Source organism: Panthera tigris, chromosome B3 (genome assembly GCF_018350195.1).
Source record: "Panthera tigris isolate Pti1 chromosome B3, P.tigris_Pti1_mat1.1, whole genome shotgun sequence".
Classification (NCBI taxonomy): domain Eukaryota; kingdom Metazoa; phylum Chordata; class Mammalia; order Carnivora; family Felidae; genus Panthera; species Panthera tigris.
In genome coordinates, this window is record NC_056665.1 from 133,639,590 (window position 1) to 133,659,028 (window position 19,439).

Here is a 19,439-nt window from a genome sequence, read left to right on the forward strand (position 1 = left end):
GCCAGACCCTTCAGCAGGAACTTCCAGTCTTCTGTTCAGCGGAAATGAAATTGCCAGTTCCGGTTCACCCTGGTGGCCTCACTTGCTCAGACATCTCTAGCCATTTTCTAAAATGACATTTTTCACTGGGCCATGAAGACGTTCTTTTGGAGAGTGGTCTTGTGGAATCAGAGTCCGGTTTGAAACCTGACTCTGTGGCTTCCTAGCTGGGTAGCCTCACGCAGATTGCTTAACCTCTCTGAGCCCCAGACCCTCCATGGCGTTTGTGAGACGAAACCCAACAATAGTCAAAACCCCACTCTGCCACACGTTTGTGTGACCGTGGGCAAGACGCTCAGCCAGTTTCTCAGAGCTTCGGTGTTTTCATCTTCGGTGCGGGAATAACAATAGTGCCGACCCCAGAGCCTAGTTGTCAGGATCAAATGAGACAAACCCCTGAATGAGATAAAATAGGAACATGGCATACAGTTAGAACTCAATAAATGGTTAATATAATTGCTGCCATGGTTGGAAATGGTAAGCTGTTCCAGCCTCATTTTGGAATAAAGTGCAATAACATGGGTGCAAGTTGAATTTCAGGACCCCAGTGAAATTATTTCAGAACTCCCTTTCCATCTCCTCTGGTTCCTTTTGACCGACTCAGTCAACAAGCATTTATTCAACATCTACTCTCTGCCGGTCACTGTTAAGAATAGGAGACATGGCAGCCAGCAAAACAGGCATGCGTCCTACTCTCGTGCAGCTTAAGATCTAGTGGGAGAATCAGACGATCAAATAATTTTACGGATTTAGAGCTCCCGAAGGTAATGAGTGTTTTGAAGGAAATATTTGGCAGTTATGAGAACTTATATAACAGGAGGTGCCAGCTTGGCCTAGGGGGTCAAGGAGACTTCTGGAGGAAATAAAGTTTGATTTGAGATCTGCGGATGAGGGAAGTGATTAAGTCCACCCCCGTGTCCCTCCCTCTGACGCCTGGAGGTCTTCACATCTCAGCTCCCCTATACTCTGGGAGTCTCACCCGCCAGCTGTAAGGCACAGACTGTTACAGTCACCTCCCTCCCTGTTTTCTCTTCGAGAGGTCCAGCAGACTGGAGATCAGAGGTGCAAATGTGCTCTGCAGAAAGGGGAAGTTGTATGAAGCCCGCGAAGGCAGAGACCCAGCTAGAGACCCAGCCCGAACGGAAGACAGCTGGAAACCAGAATCCAAGCCCTACCCAGCTACCTCTGTGGACTCGGCAGACGGGGACTTGGATCTTTCCTGCCTAACGGATACTTCCTGGGCTGCTGAGGGGTGCTGGCTGCGGGCCGATGGCTTGTGGTTTCTCCTTGAGGTTTCCGTGGAGTCAAAACAACACATGGACTTTGATCTCTCTTCAGCAGTTGGCAGAAAGCTCAATTCCAAGCAGAGGCCAAATCAACTTTTGAGGACTAATCCCTCAGCCTCCCCACTGTCAGGGACAGCCACTTCTGGAAGTTTCACATCTAATTCAGGCTGCAAAAAGCAGCCTTGAATTCTTATTTCTATCACCCACTAAATCCATTCAATTGCCTTCCCTTTTCTTAACTTCGAAATAGCTTCAATTACCCGGCATACAATAGTCACCTGGGTTTAATTTTTTTTTTTCTTTTTTGAGGGGAACTCATTTTAGCTAAGCGATTACAAACAATAGCTTGATTATATTTCTAAATGCTTTTGACACAAGCAACTGCTTCTTTTCCAAAGCATGCACTGAGCTATCGGAATATTGTAATATTTCCCTCCCCCAGCAGTTTTGCCTGGATCTCACCCACTGAAGAAACCAACTGTAAATATTTGACATTCCTTGTACTTCTGGTAGTCCGCACTGTTTAGCCTTCTGGGGCTCTCCATTTCAGTTTTAAGCCTCAAGGGAAAATGGAAAGAAAAGCCTGAGGTATGTTTTAGGCCCTGAAACTTTGCTTCTTTATAAATAGTCACCCCTTGGGGCACCTGGGTGGCTCAGTCGGTTAAGCATCAGGTCATGATCTCATGGTTCGTGAGTTCGAGCCCTGTGTTGGGCTCTCCTTTGATAGCACAAAGCCTGCTTCAGATTTCCTCTCTCCCTGCTCCCCCCCCCCCCTTTGCACTCTCTCTCCTTCTCTCAAAAATAAATAAACATTTAAAGAATAATAAAAAATTGGGGCACCTGGGTCGCTCAGTCAGTTAAGCGACAGACTTCGGCTCAGGTCATGATCTCATGGTTTGTGGGTTCGAGCCCGATGTCAGTCTCTGTGCTGACGACTCAGAGCCTGGAGCCTGCTTCAGATACTGTGTCTCCCTCTCTCTCTGCCCCTCCCCTGCTTGCACTCTGTCTCTCTCAAAAATAAATAAACATTAAAAGAAATTTTTTAATAAAAAATTTCATAAAAAATAAAATAATAGTCATCCCTTGAGGGATGCATGTTAGCATGTTGCCATAGTTTAGGTTTCTAATAAAGGTTTTTGTGTGTGTTTGGTAAAATAGATATACGTAAATTTTACCCTTTTAACCATTTTTAAGCATACAATTCTGTGGCATCACATACATTCACAATGTCATGCAATCTTTGGCACTATCCATTTTCAGATATTTTTCATCATCTGAAACAGAAGATCTGTACCCATTAAATAGTAGTAGCTCCCCATTATCCTCTCCTCCAGTCTCTGGTAACCACTAATCTGTTTTCTAACTATGAATTTGACTATTCTAACTACCTCATATAAGTAGAATCAGATAATATTTGTCCTTTGATGTCTGACTTAATTTCACTTAGCATAACGTCTTGAAGGTTGATCCACATGGTAGCATATATTAGACTTTCATCCCTTTTTGTAGATCCCATTGCGTGTATATATGCCCCATGTTGTTTATCCAGCACATCTGTTGGTGGACACTTGGGTTATTTCCATTTTTTGCCTAGTGTCTAATAAAGTTTAACATAATAAATACATGGGATCTGGCTCCTCTGTGACCTATGACCAGCGTAACAACTACCTTTTACTTCATTTCATTCTCTAGAAATAGGACATCGGGGCGCCTGGGTGGCTCAGTCCGTTAATTGTCCAACTTGGGCTCAGGTCGTGATCTTGTGGTCCGTGAGTTTGAGCCCCGCATCGGCTCTCTGGGGTCAGCATGGAGCCCCCTTCCGATCCTCTGTCCCCCAATCTCTCTCTGCCCCTTCCCTGCTCAGGCCCACTCTCTCTCTCTCTCAAAAATAAATAAACATTTAAAAAAAATAGAAATAGGACATCGATTAGAGCACCACCAGGGCTCTGCAGGCAAAACTGGTGCTGGAGATAGTCAGTGAAAGATGAGGACCCGTGGTCACTATGGACTTTTGCAGAGCTACACCTGAGGGTCTAGCTGGTCGGAGACGGCACCCTGGGTGAGTGGGATTGCACAACACGGGGGTTCTGACTCTGTAATAAAAGAGAACTTGCATTCATTCGTTCATTCATTCAATTCATTAAACTCATTCATTCTATCATTCTCCTACTCGTTCATTCCAATATTATTTAACACAGTGATGAGCTCAGACTGCCCTGAGCTTCTAACCGTTAGAGGTAGAGAGGCCCGTAAATTGACACTGACAAAACCCAACATTCAGGGCTTTGAGAGAAGCAGGATGGCATGCCATGGGAACCCAGAGAGGTGCCCCTCCTGTCCTCGGGAGCCAGGAAAGGCTATCTGAAGGAATTCACACCTGTGCCAAGTCATTAGGGAAGGGAAGAAATTAGCCAGAGGGAGCAGAGGATGGAGAGGGTGAACCAGGCCTAGGGAGGGTCACCTAAGGGCCCAGAGATGAAAGGAAGGACCCGTAGTTGGCTTACGTGTGTGACTTGGGATTTGAGGTGGGGGTGTGGAGATGTGTGAGAGGCAGAGGCAGTGAAGCCACAGATGTGGGCAGGGATCATTTGGAGAGGGGAACTCATGTGGTGTTTGGGCTCAACCCTGGGGCAAAAGAGAAGTTCTGAGGGCTTTGAAGCCAGGGAAGAAAGCAGATCCTGTTCTACCCTTGAAGGAGGCATCCAGCTGAAAATCCTAAGAACCAACATCTACTGAGCATTTCTGAGGCCTGAGTGCTGCTCTGGGGCCTCATGCTTATCTCAGTTAACCCTCACAACAGCTGATCAGGATGAATGATGAGACCTAGAGAGAATCTTACCAAGGCCTCCAGGCGTGGGTGGCAGGATGCAGATCCCACTGATGAGGGACCATAAGGCAGGCTGAGGGCAAAGTACAAATATAGGTGGGATGTGTGTGACATCTCTCAGGCACTCCCGGCTGCCCAAGACCAAAGGAAAGGAAAGAAAACAAATGGTTAACTGATAGAGATCACAGTCATGCAGGACACGAGTCTCCATCAGTTCACAAATATCTTAGTAAATTACAAGAAAAAGGCAACCTTATCAATTGCTTAATCTCTAGAAACTGGTAGGCTCAGTTTCCTGAGCCCCAACATCTCCTCTTCAGTGATATGGGGAACAAAGGCAAGAAAGAAATGGCAGGTAAAATTAAATTTCCTTATAACCTGCAGCCCATTAACAAATACTTGAGGCAAATACAGAGAAAACATTTCCCCAGGAACCCCCCACCGTCTTAATATTAATGCTTTGCTAGAGGGAAAACAACTTTAGCTTGACAATAGCGAGGCCTCCAGTATCCTGTGAATTTTTTCAGCACAGGAAAATCTCTTTGGAAACTTCCCTTTTGACCTTACCTCCCCAACTCTATAGTACATAGCCGGTCATTCCTCACAACCCCAGTGCAGCTCTTTCTGCCCAAGGGTCCTCCTGCCCGTGCGCTTTAACAAAATCACCTTTTTTGCACCAAAGACATCTTCAAGAATTCTTTCTTGGCCGTCAGCTCCGAACCCATCATCACCCCCAAAACGTCATCATAACCATCACCGCTGCTATTCCGTGTGGTCTGGGGAGCAGAATCAACCGTATCTCCCGGGGAACTTGCTGGAAATGCAGAACCTTGGTCCTACACCTTCCAGAACGGAATCTGCATTTCAACAGGATCCTCCAGGGTGATTCCTGAGCACACTGAAGTTAGAGAAGCTCTAAGGTGACTCCTGGGACCAGCTGCATATGAGACTCTCCTGGGTGGACTGTACCCCTGGATGAAGGACTGCAGAGTTTCTGGGGCTGCCGCTCAGGCATCAGGATTTTTTCAAAGTTCCCCCAAGCCCTTGCGTGACGCGTCCCCCTTTCCAGGGAGGTCAGGCTGACTCCTGCAGGAAGGAGGGGAGAGGGGAGGGGGAGGGGGAGGGGGGGACTGGGCTCCCGGCCCCCGGAGGCTCTGCAGCTTTAAGAAGGGGAGCTGGCTGCCAGCCACGGAGGCCCCGGGAGGCCGCCTGCCATCTTGCACGGGCCACGTGAGCACAGGCTGCAGGCGGCGACAGTCAGCGCTGGGCCCGCCGGGGCTTGCAGACCCGAGCCCCGCAGGCCGGCCCCAGCGGCAGTGGCGCCGGCAAGCCGAAGAAAGGGGACCTTTATGCCTTTTGGGGGAAGCACACATTCTGCGAGGCCGTGGAAACAAAGAGAGGAACTGTTTGTAGCCCTAGTCCAGACGTCCCAAACAAACAGTAAGTCAGGAGGGCACGAACACCGCACAGCCCCTCCCCCAGGACACCACACACATGCACACATACACACACACACACACACCCCTGCAGCTAAGGGACAGGCTCTGCCCACAGCCCACCCAGGGACAGCCTGGCCAAGCCAGTGAACAGGACAGAAAATTCCCTAAAATTCTTTCTCCAGGGTTGGGGGATGGGGGGGGTGCTCTGAACTTCAGGGCTCAGCACAGGTCAGGTAGCACCTGATGACTGCCCACACCTCAGGTGTGAGTGGTGTTTCTGCACTCTGTCCCTCCGCCAGCAGGGGCCTTGAGGTCCGTGTCCTTGTCCTGAGAATGCCTTGGTCCCGTCGTGAAAGCAGAGAAAGTGAAATTGAAACCTGTCAGTTTAACTGTCGGTCTTTGGGCCACCAGCTTGCCTGGAACAAGGCAATGAAGCTAATGGCCAAAATGGGGGTGGCTGTGGGGGCTGTGACAGATGCGGGGCAGTTGGTGTCCCAAGTTTCCCCAGGCACCTGCAGGGCATAGGCAGGGACTTCGAGGAGGGAAAGGTGGAGGGGAGACAGCAGCCAGGACATCACCTCCACCTTGGCTGGAGGCAGAGCTCTGTTAATCCTATTCAAGACTTTCTCCAGGCCTTGAGTCCGCTTGACTCAGTCTCCACTGGGAGGGGGCAGGACCAATTGGCACAGGTGGCTACGGTGGCATGCCCCTGACCCGTGTGTGCCACCAAATGCTAAAGGCAAAGCCTTGTGACTTCTGGGTGTCTCTTCTCTCGTGTCATCTGTGCTGCCCTGCCCCCTCCTCCATTACAGACAATTGAGAGCTAACTATACTCCACCTTACTGCCTGAGAACGTATGCGAAAATTATCATGCGTTGGGAGCGGGTAGCAGGTTGAGATTATGTTGGCAGAGAGAAGGTTGGCATTGATTGGCACGCAGAGGAGGGAAGCTACTTTGTGTCTTCAAGATAACTGGGTACAAGCTAAAAGGAAGGGAAGGGGAGGTCCAAGAGTAAGGAGCAAAGAGAAAGTTGGCTTTACCGGTGGGTGGAGTGAAGATGAGGAAGAAGGAAGAGGAAGGTGGCATGGGGAGAGCAGGGCAGGGCAGGACGGGGTTCGCGGAGAGGAAGCCGAATGGTAGCTTGCCCATAATAACGATGAAGCATCTTCAAGAGCCAGATGTGGCTTCTGGCTGCGGGGGCTAGATCCCAGAGATCAATTGCTGGCCCCTGGCATGTTTTATTTATTAATCTGAGCACCCTCGGAAAGTGGGGAGATTCCACGTGTGACTCTGAAAGGTCTGCACATCACGCTTAAACTGCAGAAGGGCAGCTGAAGCTGGAGCTGCACCTGTTCGCCGAAGTCCCCACTCACCGCAAGCATTTGGTCTTCTCCCCACCCCCACTCCCCAACTTCTGTTACCTGCCGGGTTCCCACAGGCATTGATTGCAAACTGCTGCTACTCCTGGTCTCGATCATAAGGATTCTCTTCTGTTGAGCCTGTGTGTGTGTGTGTGTGTGTGCGCGCGCGCACGTGCGTGCACGCGTGAGGCTGTGTGTGTGCACATGCCAAGCACACAGGTATGCTGTCTTTCAATTAATTTCAATTAATCTCTCCCCTTTTCAGCTGAGGATGGCAGATGCAGAAAACCAAATGTACCCCTCTCCTTACAGACTCTGCAGCCTTTCCAGGCTATCTGCCAAATTGCGAGATGGTATTTGCATTTAAAAAAAATTTTTTGAGTGCATTTTCTTATTTTGGTTTAAGTATTTCCCAGCCTGCCTGAAGGCAATATTTCATGTATGCCACACTTTCTAGCTTTTAAAGCATTTCTGCAACATGCACGAATTAATTTTCTCCTTCTGGCAGTTCCGTGAGGTGGATAGTTTGGGCCCCCTTCCTGTGCTCTCTTGGAGAAAACCGACAGTAGAGAAACTAAATGCCTTGGTCCTGCAGCAGTTGTGAAGAAAAGTTAATAAAAGTAAGCTGTGTCCCTTAGACTGCGTGGAATTATAAAAAGCTAGGCTTGGAAAAGCATAGTGACCATAGGTAGGATGTCCATCCAGAGTACTAGCTTGACTCCTGGTTAGGCGACTCGGTAGCTGTGAGTCTTTAGACAAAGTACTGAATCTCCCCGTGCCTCCTTTTCTGTAAAATGGGTATGACAGCCCTTATCTAGGGAGTGTTGTGTGGGTTAAATGAGATAACACATGCAAAATGTTCAGAACAACGCCTGGCACGCTGTAAGTTTTCAGTAAATATTACTATCAGTACTAAAATTATTATTATCGGTACCTTTGCGACAGGCTAAGTTGTAACAAAAGGACCCCAAAATGCATTTGCTTAAAAAGGATAGAAGCGTATTATTTCTCTTTCACCTGCTCGCTTGGAGGTAGATGGTCGGTCCAGGACAGGTAAACAATTCTGCTCCACAGGGTCATTCAGGAACCCAGGTTCCTTGTGTTGTGTTTCTTCCCATCCCCTAGGGTGTCCCCCTCTTCTGCCTAGTTACAGCTCCCCAGCATTATATCTCCTTTCTGCTCCTGCCTGCAGGCAAACGGCCCCCTTCCAAATGTTGTAACTCTGAAGCTGTTCATGCCCTTTCACTCATATCCCTCATTGACCAGAACTTGGGCACACTTAGCTGCAGGTGGGTCTGGCAAATGTAGTCTCCAGCTAGGCCAACTAAATATGCCCAACTAAAACTTAGGAATTCTCTTACTAAAAGGAAGAAAGGGAGAATGGAAATTGGGAACAGTCACTGGGTTCTTAGCCCACCTGAGCTCTACTTCCGACTGGATGCCTGATTTGCTCGTGGATTTCTTCTTTAGAAAAATCCAGGGACAGCTCTTGGTTCATGTTTCAGATAAATACCCCTGGTGGCAGCATGGGTATCTCCTGCTGGCTGGTCAGACTGCCTGTCCACAGGGTTGGGCAGCCTGTCCCCTTACTGCCCAAACCTCCTAGCAAGAGTGGCATTGGCTCTCTTTGTTTGTTTATTTTCTTCTGGCTCTTTTGACAACTTCCCCAACAGGCAATGTAAATTCCACACTCTGTTGTCTCCAGAGAGTCACTCTTCCTTGTGATCTTGAGTCTGTCGTGGCTGATTAAGGAAGGGTCCCTGTGTCCTTCCATTCTCCTAGAGCTCATCCTTGCATGCGTTGAAGAGGGAACCTTCTCCCCACCTCATCAAGGATTATCTATGAGCCCGCAGGACTGTAAGAAAGAAATCAAGCCACATGTTTGCTGAATGGATGGGCAGCCACGTGGTCCCAGAGCTCTGTAGTCTTTTAGTTCAACTCCGGTGATACATACTTTCCTGAAAGCACTAGTTTAAGTAGCAGCCTGGCTCAATGAAAGGAAGTGTGGATCAGTATTCCATTCTCATTATTGCAAGTAACTTATTGGTTGGGTCAAAGAAAGGCATATCAATGGTCTAGCGGGAGCTTACTCCAGGGACAGAGATGGTACTTTGAGGTATATTGCCTAACAGATGAAGGAGGACATTTGTATTTGTTGAGGGCCTGCTATGTGCCAAGCACCTGCTCAAGGCAGCAGTCCAGGCATTAAGTAACAAAACATGCACCTGATGGAGTTTACAACCTAGCAGGAGTACCATGCATTAACCATCTCATTTAATCCTTGTAAATTCTGCAAAGCGTGTATTTTTCATATTTTGTAGGCCAAAAATTCAAGCTCAGAGAGGGAAATGGTAAGGATGCTTTTAAACCTACATCTACCTGATTCTAAAACTCTTGCTCTTTCCATTATTATTCCATCGGCCTCCAGACACTTTTTGTGTTGAAGAGGGAATCTAGCCTATATGTAGGAGAGACGTGGTCCCCTGTGCTAAACACCTGAAACGGTGACTATTATAAACTCAGGGGGTTGGCTTCACTTGACTGTGGTGGTTGGATTTTTTGCGCTAACCTGCATCTCTCTCTAATCACCCTTGCCCACTGATCCTTCTCTGTGCACCCACCCGGTGGAACCCCACTTCTGGAACAGTTCTGCCCTGCTCCTTTGTTGGGCTCTGACTATAGCTGGAGGAATTGTCTGCCAAGTCTGTCTGGACCATTAGAGTACTAGGTTCCCAAGGCTGCCTGGAAACCCTCCCAGATGTCCCTAGGCCTCCCCTGTCCCATTATTATTGGTGTCTCCTCCTGGCTGTTCCTCTTTCATCCGCCCTGTTTAAACCTCCATTTCATTGCTTGTCACTGTTCATTGACAGGGAATCCATCCTGTCCATTGATAAAACTGAACACAATTTAAGGCCCCAAGAAATTCTCAAGGTCATCTCTGGCAATCCCCCCAGCATACCTCCTACTCTGCTTCTCCACTGCTCCCGTGCTAGGGAAGGGGTGTGCTCCTGCCCACGGCCGACACTCCTTGTGCTCCAGACACTCTCCCATCTCCCCTAGAGACACCCTCCAATCATTCTGTTCTCTTGTTCACATCTTCAGCTTCTTGCCTACCAGTATTTCTCATCACTACCTGAACTTGTTCAATCTCTCCAATCTGAATAGTACCCTGTTCTCGAACCCATACTTCTGTCTACTTCTGCCCTCAGTTTCCCTTTCTCTCTCCTTTCGCAGCCCAGGCTTCTTGAAAGAATCATCTACACTGGCTGCTGACACTGCCCCCCTGTCCATTCAGTCCGCCATCACCCGTCTGGCGTATGTTCCCATGATCAAATGCCCAGACTAACGTCATGAAAGACAGCCATTCCCGAGAGCTAGTTGTTGTTTTTCTCCCCTAGTATGACTCCATCTTTCGAGGGCATTGGTACCATTACACACCCACACATTTTGAGCCTCTCTATCCAGATGACTTTGCTCTCTAGGTTTCCACCCTACTTTGCTGGATATTTTTTTCCTGTCTCCTTAGGGAGACCTCCTGTTCTACTTACTCCCTGAATGTCTCCAGGGTCTCTCTGTCCCACCCACTGCTCTTCTCACCCTCTCCCTTGGTGTCCTCAACCATGTATCAGCCGACACTCTCCCGCTCTCCCTCCTGACATCTGGTCCTGAATGTCCAGCCTCTCATGGACTACTGCTTCTGGCTCTCTCCAGGCTCCTCCCACTTAGCATTCTAAAGCCAGACTCCTCGTCAGGCTCTTCCAAGACTTGCCCCTCTTCTTATGCCCCCCGTTGTCAGGAACGGTACCGTTACCCCAGTTGCCCATGTCAGAGCAAAGAAGTCTAGTAATTATCTTGGATCCATCCTTCTCATTGCATCTCAGTGAACAGGTATCATGTTCTGGTGAGTCTAGCTTTTCCAGCTTCTAAATCTCCCTGCCTCTCATTCTCCTACCGCTGGGGGAAAAGCCTGTACTGCTTCTCACACAGCCATGGCAAAGGGCCCTTGAGGGACCGCCTCTATTTCCATCCTCCACCGCCAGGGTCATCCCTCTAATGCTGTTGGCTCAGGGCATCCTCCTGCTCTTCAGTGCTCCCAGAGATGTTGGATAAAGCTCACACTCCTTCAGTTAATCACACAACCCTTCCTGATAATTCCGGGTCGACCTTTACAGCCCCTCTCCATCTTTTTTTTTTTTTTTAATTTTTTTTTCAACATTTTTTAATTTATTTTTGGGACAGAGAGAGACAGAGCATGAATGGGGGAGGGGCAGAGAGAGAGGGAGACACAGAATCGGAAACAGGCTCCAGGCTCCGAGCCATCAGCCCAGAGCCTGACGCGGGGCTCGAACTCACGGACCGCGAGATCGTGACCTGGCTGAAGTCGGACGCTTAACCGACTGCGCCACCCAGGCGCCCCCTTTTTTTTTTTTTAATTTTTTTTTCAACGTTTTTTATAACAGCCCCTCTCCATCTTTACCCCACGCGGGGCGGTGCAGGTTCATGCCTAGCGACATGCCTTCACCTGCAGCACCTTCTGCCTTCCTCCTGGTGCTGATCTCCAGTTGTCTGTCAAAACTCAGCTCGGGCAGCATCTCACAGGCCACGTCTGCCCGGCACGGCTGTCACAACTTCACACACCAGATTCCCCGTCAGCAGCTCCAGGGCCGAAGCACACACAAGGTGCTCTACAAATGGTGAAGGCATGGACTATTTTTTTCAGAAACTTTTAATTCTCACTCAGGAAGCCTGAGGCATTAAGTTAAGGTCCCTTGTAAAAGCTCTTCAGGGTGTCTCCAGTTTTTTAATAGAAGCACGGTTTGACCTTGACAATCAGACATGTAGAAGCTGCGCAGCCAGTCAGCTGAGGGTAGAGCAGTTAGTCGTTCCTCATTCACTCCCAAGTTTTGAGCAAAAGGAAGCACCACTGCCCCTCTTCCCCGCTGCCTCCTTTCTCCGGGCTGTCAGCGTGCATGGTATTTTTGCATATGCCCTGGAGTCCTTTATTCTCTGGGGGTTTCTGAATTCATTATATTATTGCATTAGGCCCGAGGGGTTGACAGTTCAGCAGGATTCAAGGTTTCAGGGAGGAAATAGGGTCTCTGTGGGGGTAGCTGCTTGTTAATTCATGGTGGACTGGACATTTTGTGAACGGTGACTTTCCTCAGCCAGGAGCACTGAAGGTTTGGAGAAAGCTTTGGGGGGAGGTGATGTTGCCCTGGCCAGGGAAAGCATAGTGCTCCAGAGAGATTGTTTGTGTCTCGCTCTAATTCTCCAGCGGCACAGAAGCAAATCTTCTCGTTTTACAGAAGTTTTCATTGTTTGTTATGATAGTTTTAGCTGCCGTGCTTGAAATTTACTTGCTGCCAAATCTGTTCTCTGGAACAGCAGAGATTCTATCTCTAGTCTTTGGTGGTCGCCTCAGCATTTCGAATACGGCACTGGCTGGCTAGACAGCAGTGTGGAACTAGGCTGGTCCCATCTCCCAGACCATGAGAGCCAGAGATATCAGGAGCCTCATTCCTGTCACCAGGTAAGACCTCTACTTCTGGTGCTCCCCTGAGTCTGGGCTTCCCATGACTGAGGAGATTGGCTGGAATCTCACAGGATGTGCAAATCAAGACCCAGGGTTTGCAAGTGATAGTCTCAACTCATGACCTATGCAAGAAAGATGAATTCTCTGGCTGAAAAATGCTAGAGGGAGATCTGTATTTGGATATGCTTGTTTCTAGGGTCAGGGATAGCATCGTCAAGGCATGCCTCTCCCTGTGTACCCTTGGCTCTGCTTCCTTCTTAGCTGGCTTCCTTCTCAAGCTCTCTATGGAGGGACAGAAATTGTCCTTAACATCTAGCAATTTCAGGACAAGAAATTCTTCTTTCCCAACAATTATACAGAGTCAAAAGGTACCTCTAATTGCCTACTCTGGGTCATGTGGCTATCTTAGTTTGTTTGGGCCGTTAAAACGAAAATACCACAGAATGGGGGACTTAACACGCATTTATTTCTCACGGTTCTGGAGGCTGGGAAGTTCCAGATCAAGGTGTCCGCAGATTTGGTGTCTGGATAGAGCCCACTTCCTGGCTTACAAATAGCTATCTTCTCACTATGTCCTCACAAGGCAGAATGGGAAAGGCAACTCTTCTGTGGGGTCTCTTCTGTAAGAGCACTAATCCCATTCATGAGGATTCTACTCTCACGACCTAATCACATCCCAGAGGCCCATCTCCTAATACCATCCCATTGGGGGTTAGGATTCCAGTATATGAATTTAGGGAACAGATAAACAGTCCATTGCAAGGACCATCCCCAAGGCAAACAGCATGATCTTGGGGATGGAGTATTTTGATTGGTCACCTGGGTCTGAGATAGTGATTGACAGCCCTACCAGGGGAGGGACAGTCTTAAAAATGTCTGGGCATGTATGGGTTTCTTGGGGCTGCACAACAAATTACCACAACTTGGTGGCTAAAAACAACAGAGAGATATTACCTCACGGCTCTGGAGGGCAGAAGTTTGAAAGCAAGTTGTTAGCAGGGCCACACTCCCTGCAAGGACTCTGAGGAATCATCTTTCCTTGCCTGATCCAGCTTCTTTGACCCCAGGCAGTTCTTGGTGTCCCTTTGCTTATAGCTGTATCACTCCAGTCTCCGCCTTGACTGTCATATGACTGCTCCTTCTGTGTTTCTCTTGTTCTGTGGGTGTCCTGTCCTCCTATAATGACATTTGTCATTGAATTCAGGGCCAACTTGATTAATCTACAATGATCTCATCTCGAGATCCTTCACTTAATTACATCTGCAAAGACCCTTTCCCCAAATAAGATCACATTCACAGGTACTGGGAATTGGGACTTAGACATATCTTTGGGGGGAGGAGGCATAATTCAACTAATTATAGGGCAGAAAGTAAGTAATAGATAGCCACCACACTGTGCCCCTTGACTACCTAGCATAGAAACAATTTCAGAAATGCACCACCATACCAACATTTTCCCCCATACAAACAATTTCAGAAATGTGCCACCCCAACATGGTACAAGCTGCCCACATGTCAGCCAAGCTGGTGGATGTGCATTCTTCTTGGTCGGGTCTGGATGTTACTCTTAATAATCTGTCAGTTATTAAGAGCAAGTGGTCAAGTCAAACACCCCAGCATTTAATGGTCGAGAGAAAAAATAAAAACCACTTGCCTTTATTAAAGGGAATGGGGCAACAGCACACTGTGGTCACTCGTCCAACATTCTACAGAAGAGAATTGGCAAGAAGCCACTTCATATCTGCTGGAAGATCTGAGTTCCTCAATCGTCCAGGGGTGCCTGGGGTTCTGCTCTCCGGAAGACTCTCTGTTGCTCTTTACCCTCCATGAGTGGCATCAGAGAGAATGCGCCTTCTGGAAACTGTATACTCTAGCAGGCCACTAGATGAGGACCTGAGGACAGAGGTCTGGGGCTGGACCCAGCAATTGAGCAATCTCATGCTGTGGTTTGCTAGACGGGGGTGTCACTGGCAGTATGACTCTTTAAACTTGGAGACAGTTGCTGGGCAGTTAGTTTTCTGATAAGTCCATAAGCTGGCAACCAACGCTGGAGCCCAGTCAAGTCATGCTCTGGAATCTGGACCTTGTCCTCACCATGTCTGTCTGCTAACAGTCATCTCCGTGCTCTTCCCTCCGCCAGCTTTCATTTAGACGCACAGCCACTTGGCCTCTGCCCTGGACACACTGAGTAGTGGGGGAGAGGCAGGGCTGATTTGACCACTTGCCCTCAGGCTCTTTCCCAGTGGACCGCTGTCTACAGTGGGGGGGAATGGTCACTTTGGCCAGGCAGGGAGGGCCCAGCAAGAGCTGCTGGAGGACAAGAGGCCCTCTCCAGTGTTCCTCTCTTATCTCCCATTGTGTTTTCCTTCTCTTGGCCTGGGCAGGGATTTGACTTCTGCGATCCTGAAAGATAATTTTCTGGCTCTCAGCTCAGTTGAATTACCGGCCACAGGCAGAAGGAGGATCTCGTGGCTCTGTTTTCCCATTTCTCTGCTTTCAGAAAGGCCAGCTGAGATTCAAGTATGTCTTTTGTTATAGAACCTTACTAAAGTCTGAAGAAGTAGCCAATGCACTCCAGAGCCCAGCTTTTTAAAAAATACGCTCTTTAAATTTCCAACCTCACTGAGCATGTGGTTTGACTCCCCAGACCCAACAGGAGAGAGTTTAGCAGCTTTGCTCCATGTAGCAGATATTGCTTACTTTCTGGTCAGGGAAGGGGAGCTCCACACGGCCCTGGTCCCCACCCCAGCACAGCCAATTCCACATAGTAGGTCTTGCCTCTTGTAAACCCCTGCTCATGATACACAATTCTACCCTACACACAGCACACTTTTGATTGCAACTAGATCTGCAGCTGTCTGCATAATGGGTATCAGGAATGGCTGGATCAAGACACTCGAATGACAGGATGAGGACTTTGTCTCTCTCTTACCCCTCTCTCTACCCCTCTGTGACTCTCCAGTCCTCCTTTCTGCTTTTTTCTCTGCTAGCTTCATTTTCAGACGGATTTCATGGAGCTCTGGGCCTGCCATGCATTTACATATAGTAATGTTACCTCTTTCTTGATTGTTCCAACAGAAGGACATGGATGACTCTGACTGGGCTGGCTTGGGACCTCTGTTCATCCCTGTATTAACCACTGAGGCCAGAAAAGCAGAAGTATCCTGCCTAGCTGCCTTGAGTCACATGCCCACCAGACAGCCCCTCTGGGTTGCAGGGAGAGGTAGTCTCTGAAAGGAAAAAAATGCTTGAAAGGCAAAAATAAATGTGTAGGAGCTAGGCCCCTGAGCAGGTTCTTGATCTGCATTTTCCTTTTGGTCCAGAGCATGGCAGCCTGCCCAGCCTTCGCTCGCACCCTCGGAGGATTTGACCTTCTTCTGCATCCTTACCCATCACTGAGAGGCCTTTTTTCCTCTATGTTAATTTTTTATTGTGAAATGTATCATACATACATATAAGCCATATGTTCAGCTTAAAGAACAGTGAAACAAACACTTGCATCCCACCTCCCAAGTTAAAAAATAGAACAGTGTGAGTTTCTTAGAAGCCTCTGAATGCTCCTCCCTAGTCAACACTCCTCTCTCTATCGAAGAGAACCTATACAGAATTCTATGTTTATCAGCCATGCTTTTCCATACAGTTTTATTACCCACATGCACACTCACACACACACACACACACACACACACACACACACACACACTCTTAAATCTCTGAGCAGTATATTGTTTGATTTTGTAGAGCATGGATGCCTATTTTAATGCTACATTTAATAATATGATAGGGACACCTGGGTGGCTCAGTCGCTTAAGTGTCTGACTTCGGCTCAGGTCATAGTCTTGCGGTTTATGAGCTCGAGCCCCATGTCGGGCTCTGCTGACAGCTCAGAGCCTGGAGTCGGCTTCATTTTCTATGTCTCCCTCTCTCTCTGCTCCTTCCCTACTCACACTCTGTCTGTCTTTCTCTCTCTCAAAAGTAAATAAATTAAAAAAATATAATACATATTCTGTGACTTCTTTCATTAAACATTATATATCTGAGGAGATTCATTTATGTTGATGCAAATCACTGTAGTTCACTTTTACCGCTACATACTAGTCCACTGTGGGATAATCCCACATGGCATGTATTTCTTCTATTCTTTAGAGTGTATACCAGTGTATGAAATTGCTAGTTTTAAGGGTGCTCACACCTTCAAGTCTACTGGGTAATGCTAATTTCCCCCCTCACATGATTATAATAATCTGTATTTTTACTAGAAGTCAACGGCAATATTTTGGTTGGTCTCATTCTTGTTAACTTTCTCAGTTGAATGGGCATGGCCTGTGTCTCATTATGGTTGTAATTTGCATGTATTTGCTTACCACCGATTGGAAATTCTTTTCATGCTTTTGAACCATCTGCTTTTTCTCTGCTGTGAAATGCCTGTTCATGTCTTTTCTCTATTTTCTAACGGGCTGTTGGTATTTTTTCTTGATTTATAAGAGCTCTTTATGGATTTAGAGGGTTACAATCTGATATTGGTTCTATATGTTCAGATATTTACTTGCAGTTTGGGATTGCCTTTGCATTTTACTTGTAGTGACTTGAACAGAAGCTATTCATTTTCATGCCAAATTTTTCTTGTCTAAGAAAACTTTTCCAAGCTGAGGTCATAAAGATCTTATTTATTATTATCTTCTAAGAATTTCATATTTTGTCTTTCATATTTGAAGTATGAAATCTTTCATGTTTTAAGTATTTAATCTACCTGGATTTGATTTTTGTGACTGTTGTAAGATGATCGGCTCCCAGTTCTACTTTTTTCCCCACTCCATCAGAAATCAAGTTTCCATGTGTGACTGGTTGTTCTTTTACCTCCGACCTCTCAAACGTTCTGTGTTGAATGCCAGTTTTTCCCATAATCCATTGCAGAACAATGGTTTTGGAAATACAATAAAAATCAATTGCTAGAAAAATGAAATTCAAAAAGATACACAAAATAAAGTCCCCAGTTTTTTATTATTAGATCCAGCAAATTAAAAAAAATTTTTTTTTAATGTTTTATTTATTTTTGAGACAGAGAGAGACAGAGCATGAACAGGGGAGGGTCAGAGAGAGAGGGAGACACAGAATCTGAAGCAGGCTCCAGGCTCTGAGCTGTCAGCACAGAGCCCGACGCGGGGCTCGAACCCACAGACTGTGAGATCATGACCTGAGCCGAAGTCGGACGCTCAACTGACTGAGCCACCCCGGCGCCCCAAGACCCAGCAAATTTAAACGTACTCTGTCAGGTTGCTATCCAAGTTTCCAAATGCTTACTATTCACGTCTGTACTGATGGTTGGCCCATGGCAAACAGTTCAGAGATGACAAGCAGTGTTCAGACTACACTTTGAGTGGTGCTACTGTGTTTTGCCCTACTAATATGTTTGTTTATTCCTGCTCTAATATCCCCCAATCTTTTTGAAAAATTGTGGTAAAACATACATAACTTAAAATTTACCATTTTAACCATTATAAAAATATTTTAATTTGGGAGAGAGAGAGAGAACCTGCACGTGTGAGCAAGGGAGAGGGGCAGAGGGAGGGAATCTTGAGCAGGCTCCACGCTTAGTGTAGAGCCCAATGTGGGGCTTGATCCTACAACCCCCAGGATCATGATCTGAGCCAGAATCAAGAGTCAGACGCTCAACTGACAGAGCCCCCCAGGGGCTCCCCATCTTAACCATTTTTATTTTTACTTTTTAAAATATATTGATCTATTCTGGAGAGAGAGGCAGAGAGAGAGAGAGAGAGAGAGAGAGGCAGAGGATCCGAAGCAGGCTCTGCGCTGACAACAGAGAGCCTGATGTGGGGCTCGAACTCACGAACCGTGAGATCATGACCTGAGCCAAATCGGACACTTAACTGACTGAGCCACTCAAGTGCCCCTTAACCACTGTTAAATGTACAATTCAGTGGCATTCAGTACATTCACTTAACATACAGCCATCCACACCATCCATCTCCAGGACTTTTCAGCATCCCAAACTGAATCTCTGTCCTCATTAAACAATGACTCCCCACTCCCTCCTCATCCAAGCCCTGGTTACCACCATTCTACTCTTGTCTTTATTAATTTATTATCTTAGCTAACTCAGAGAAGTGGAAGCATATGGTATTTGTCATTTTGTGGCTGGCTTTCTTCACAAACATGTCAGCAAGGTTCACCCATGTTGCAGGGTATTTCAGAATGTCCTTCCTTTTTGGAATATTCCATTGTCTGTGTCTGCCATATTTTGTTTATCCATTCATCCATCAATGGACATGAGGATTGTTTCCACTTATTGTGAAATACCGTAAACAATAATTTTGTGAATATTCCACCTATTGTGGCTGTTAGGAATAGTTGCAATGAATATAGGTGTACAAATGTCTGTTTGAGTTCTTTCCATCCATTCTTTTTGGCATATACCCAGAAGTGTGATTGCAGTTTGATACGTAATGATTTTGAGTAAATGTTACAGTGTTTTCACAGAGGCTACACCATTTTACATTTCCGCCAGCAATATACAAGCATTCCAATTCCCCCCGCATCCTTGCCAACACTTGTTATTTTCTGTTTTTGTGTTTTGTGGTGTGAAGTGGTATTTTATTGTGGTTTTGCTTTGCATTTTTGTAATGATTAGTGATGCTGAGCATCTTTTCATGTGCCTGTTAGTCGTTTGTATTTGTATATATTCTTTGGAGAAATGTCTATTCAAGTCCTTTCTCATTATTTAACTGGGTTGAGGGTGTTTTTTTTTTTAATTTGTTTGTTTTTGCTGTTGAGTTGTGGGAGTTCTTTCATTTAATCTTAATTGCTATGGTTTTATAACAAGTCTTGATATCCGGTAGAGGAAAGGTAACTTCCCGCCAAAAAGAGACATATTTGTCTGTTTTTAAAAAATGATTTGGCATTTCTTGGCCCTTTGCTTTTCCAAACAAATTTTG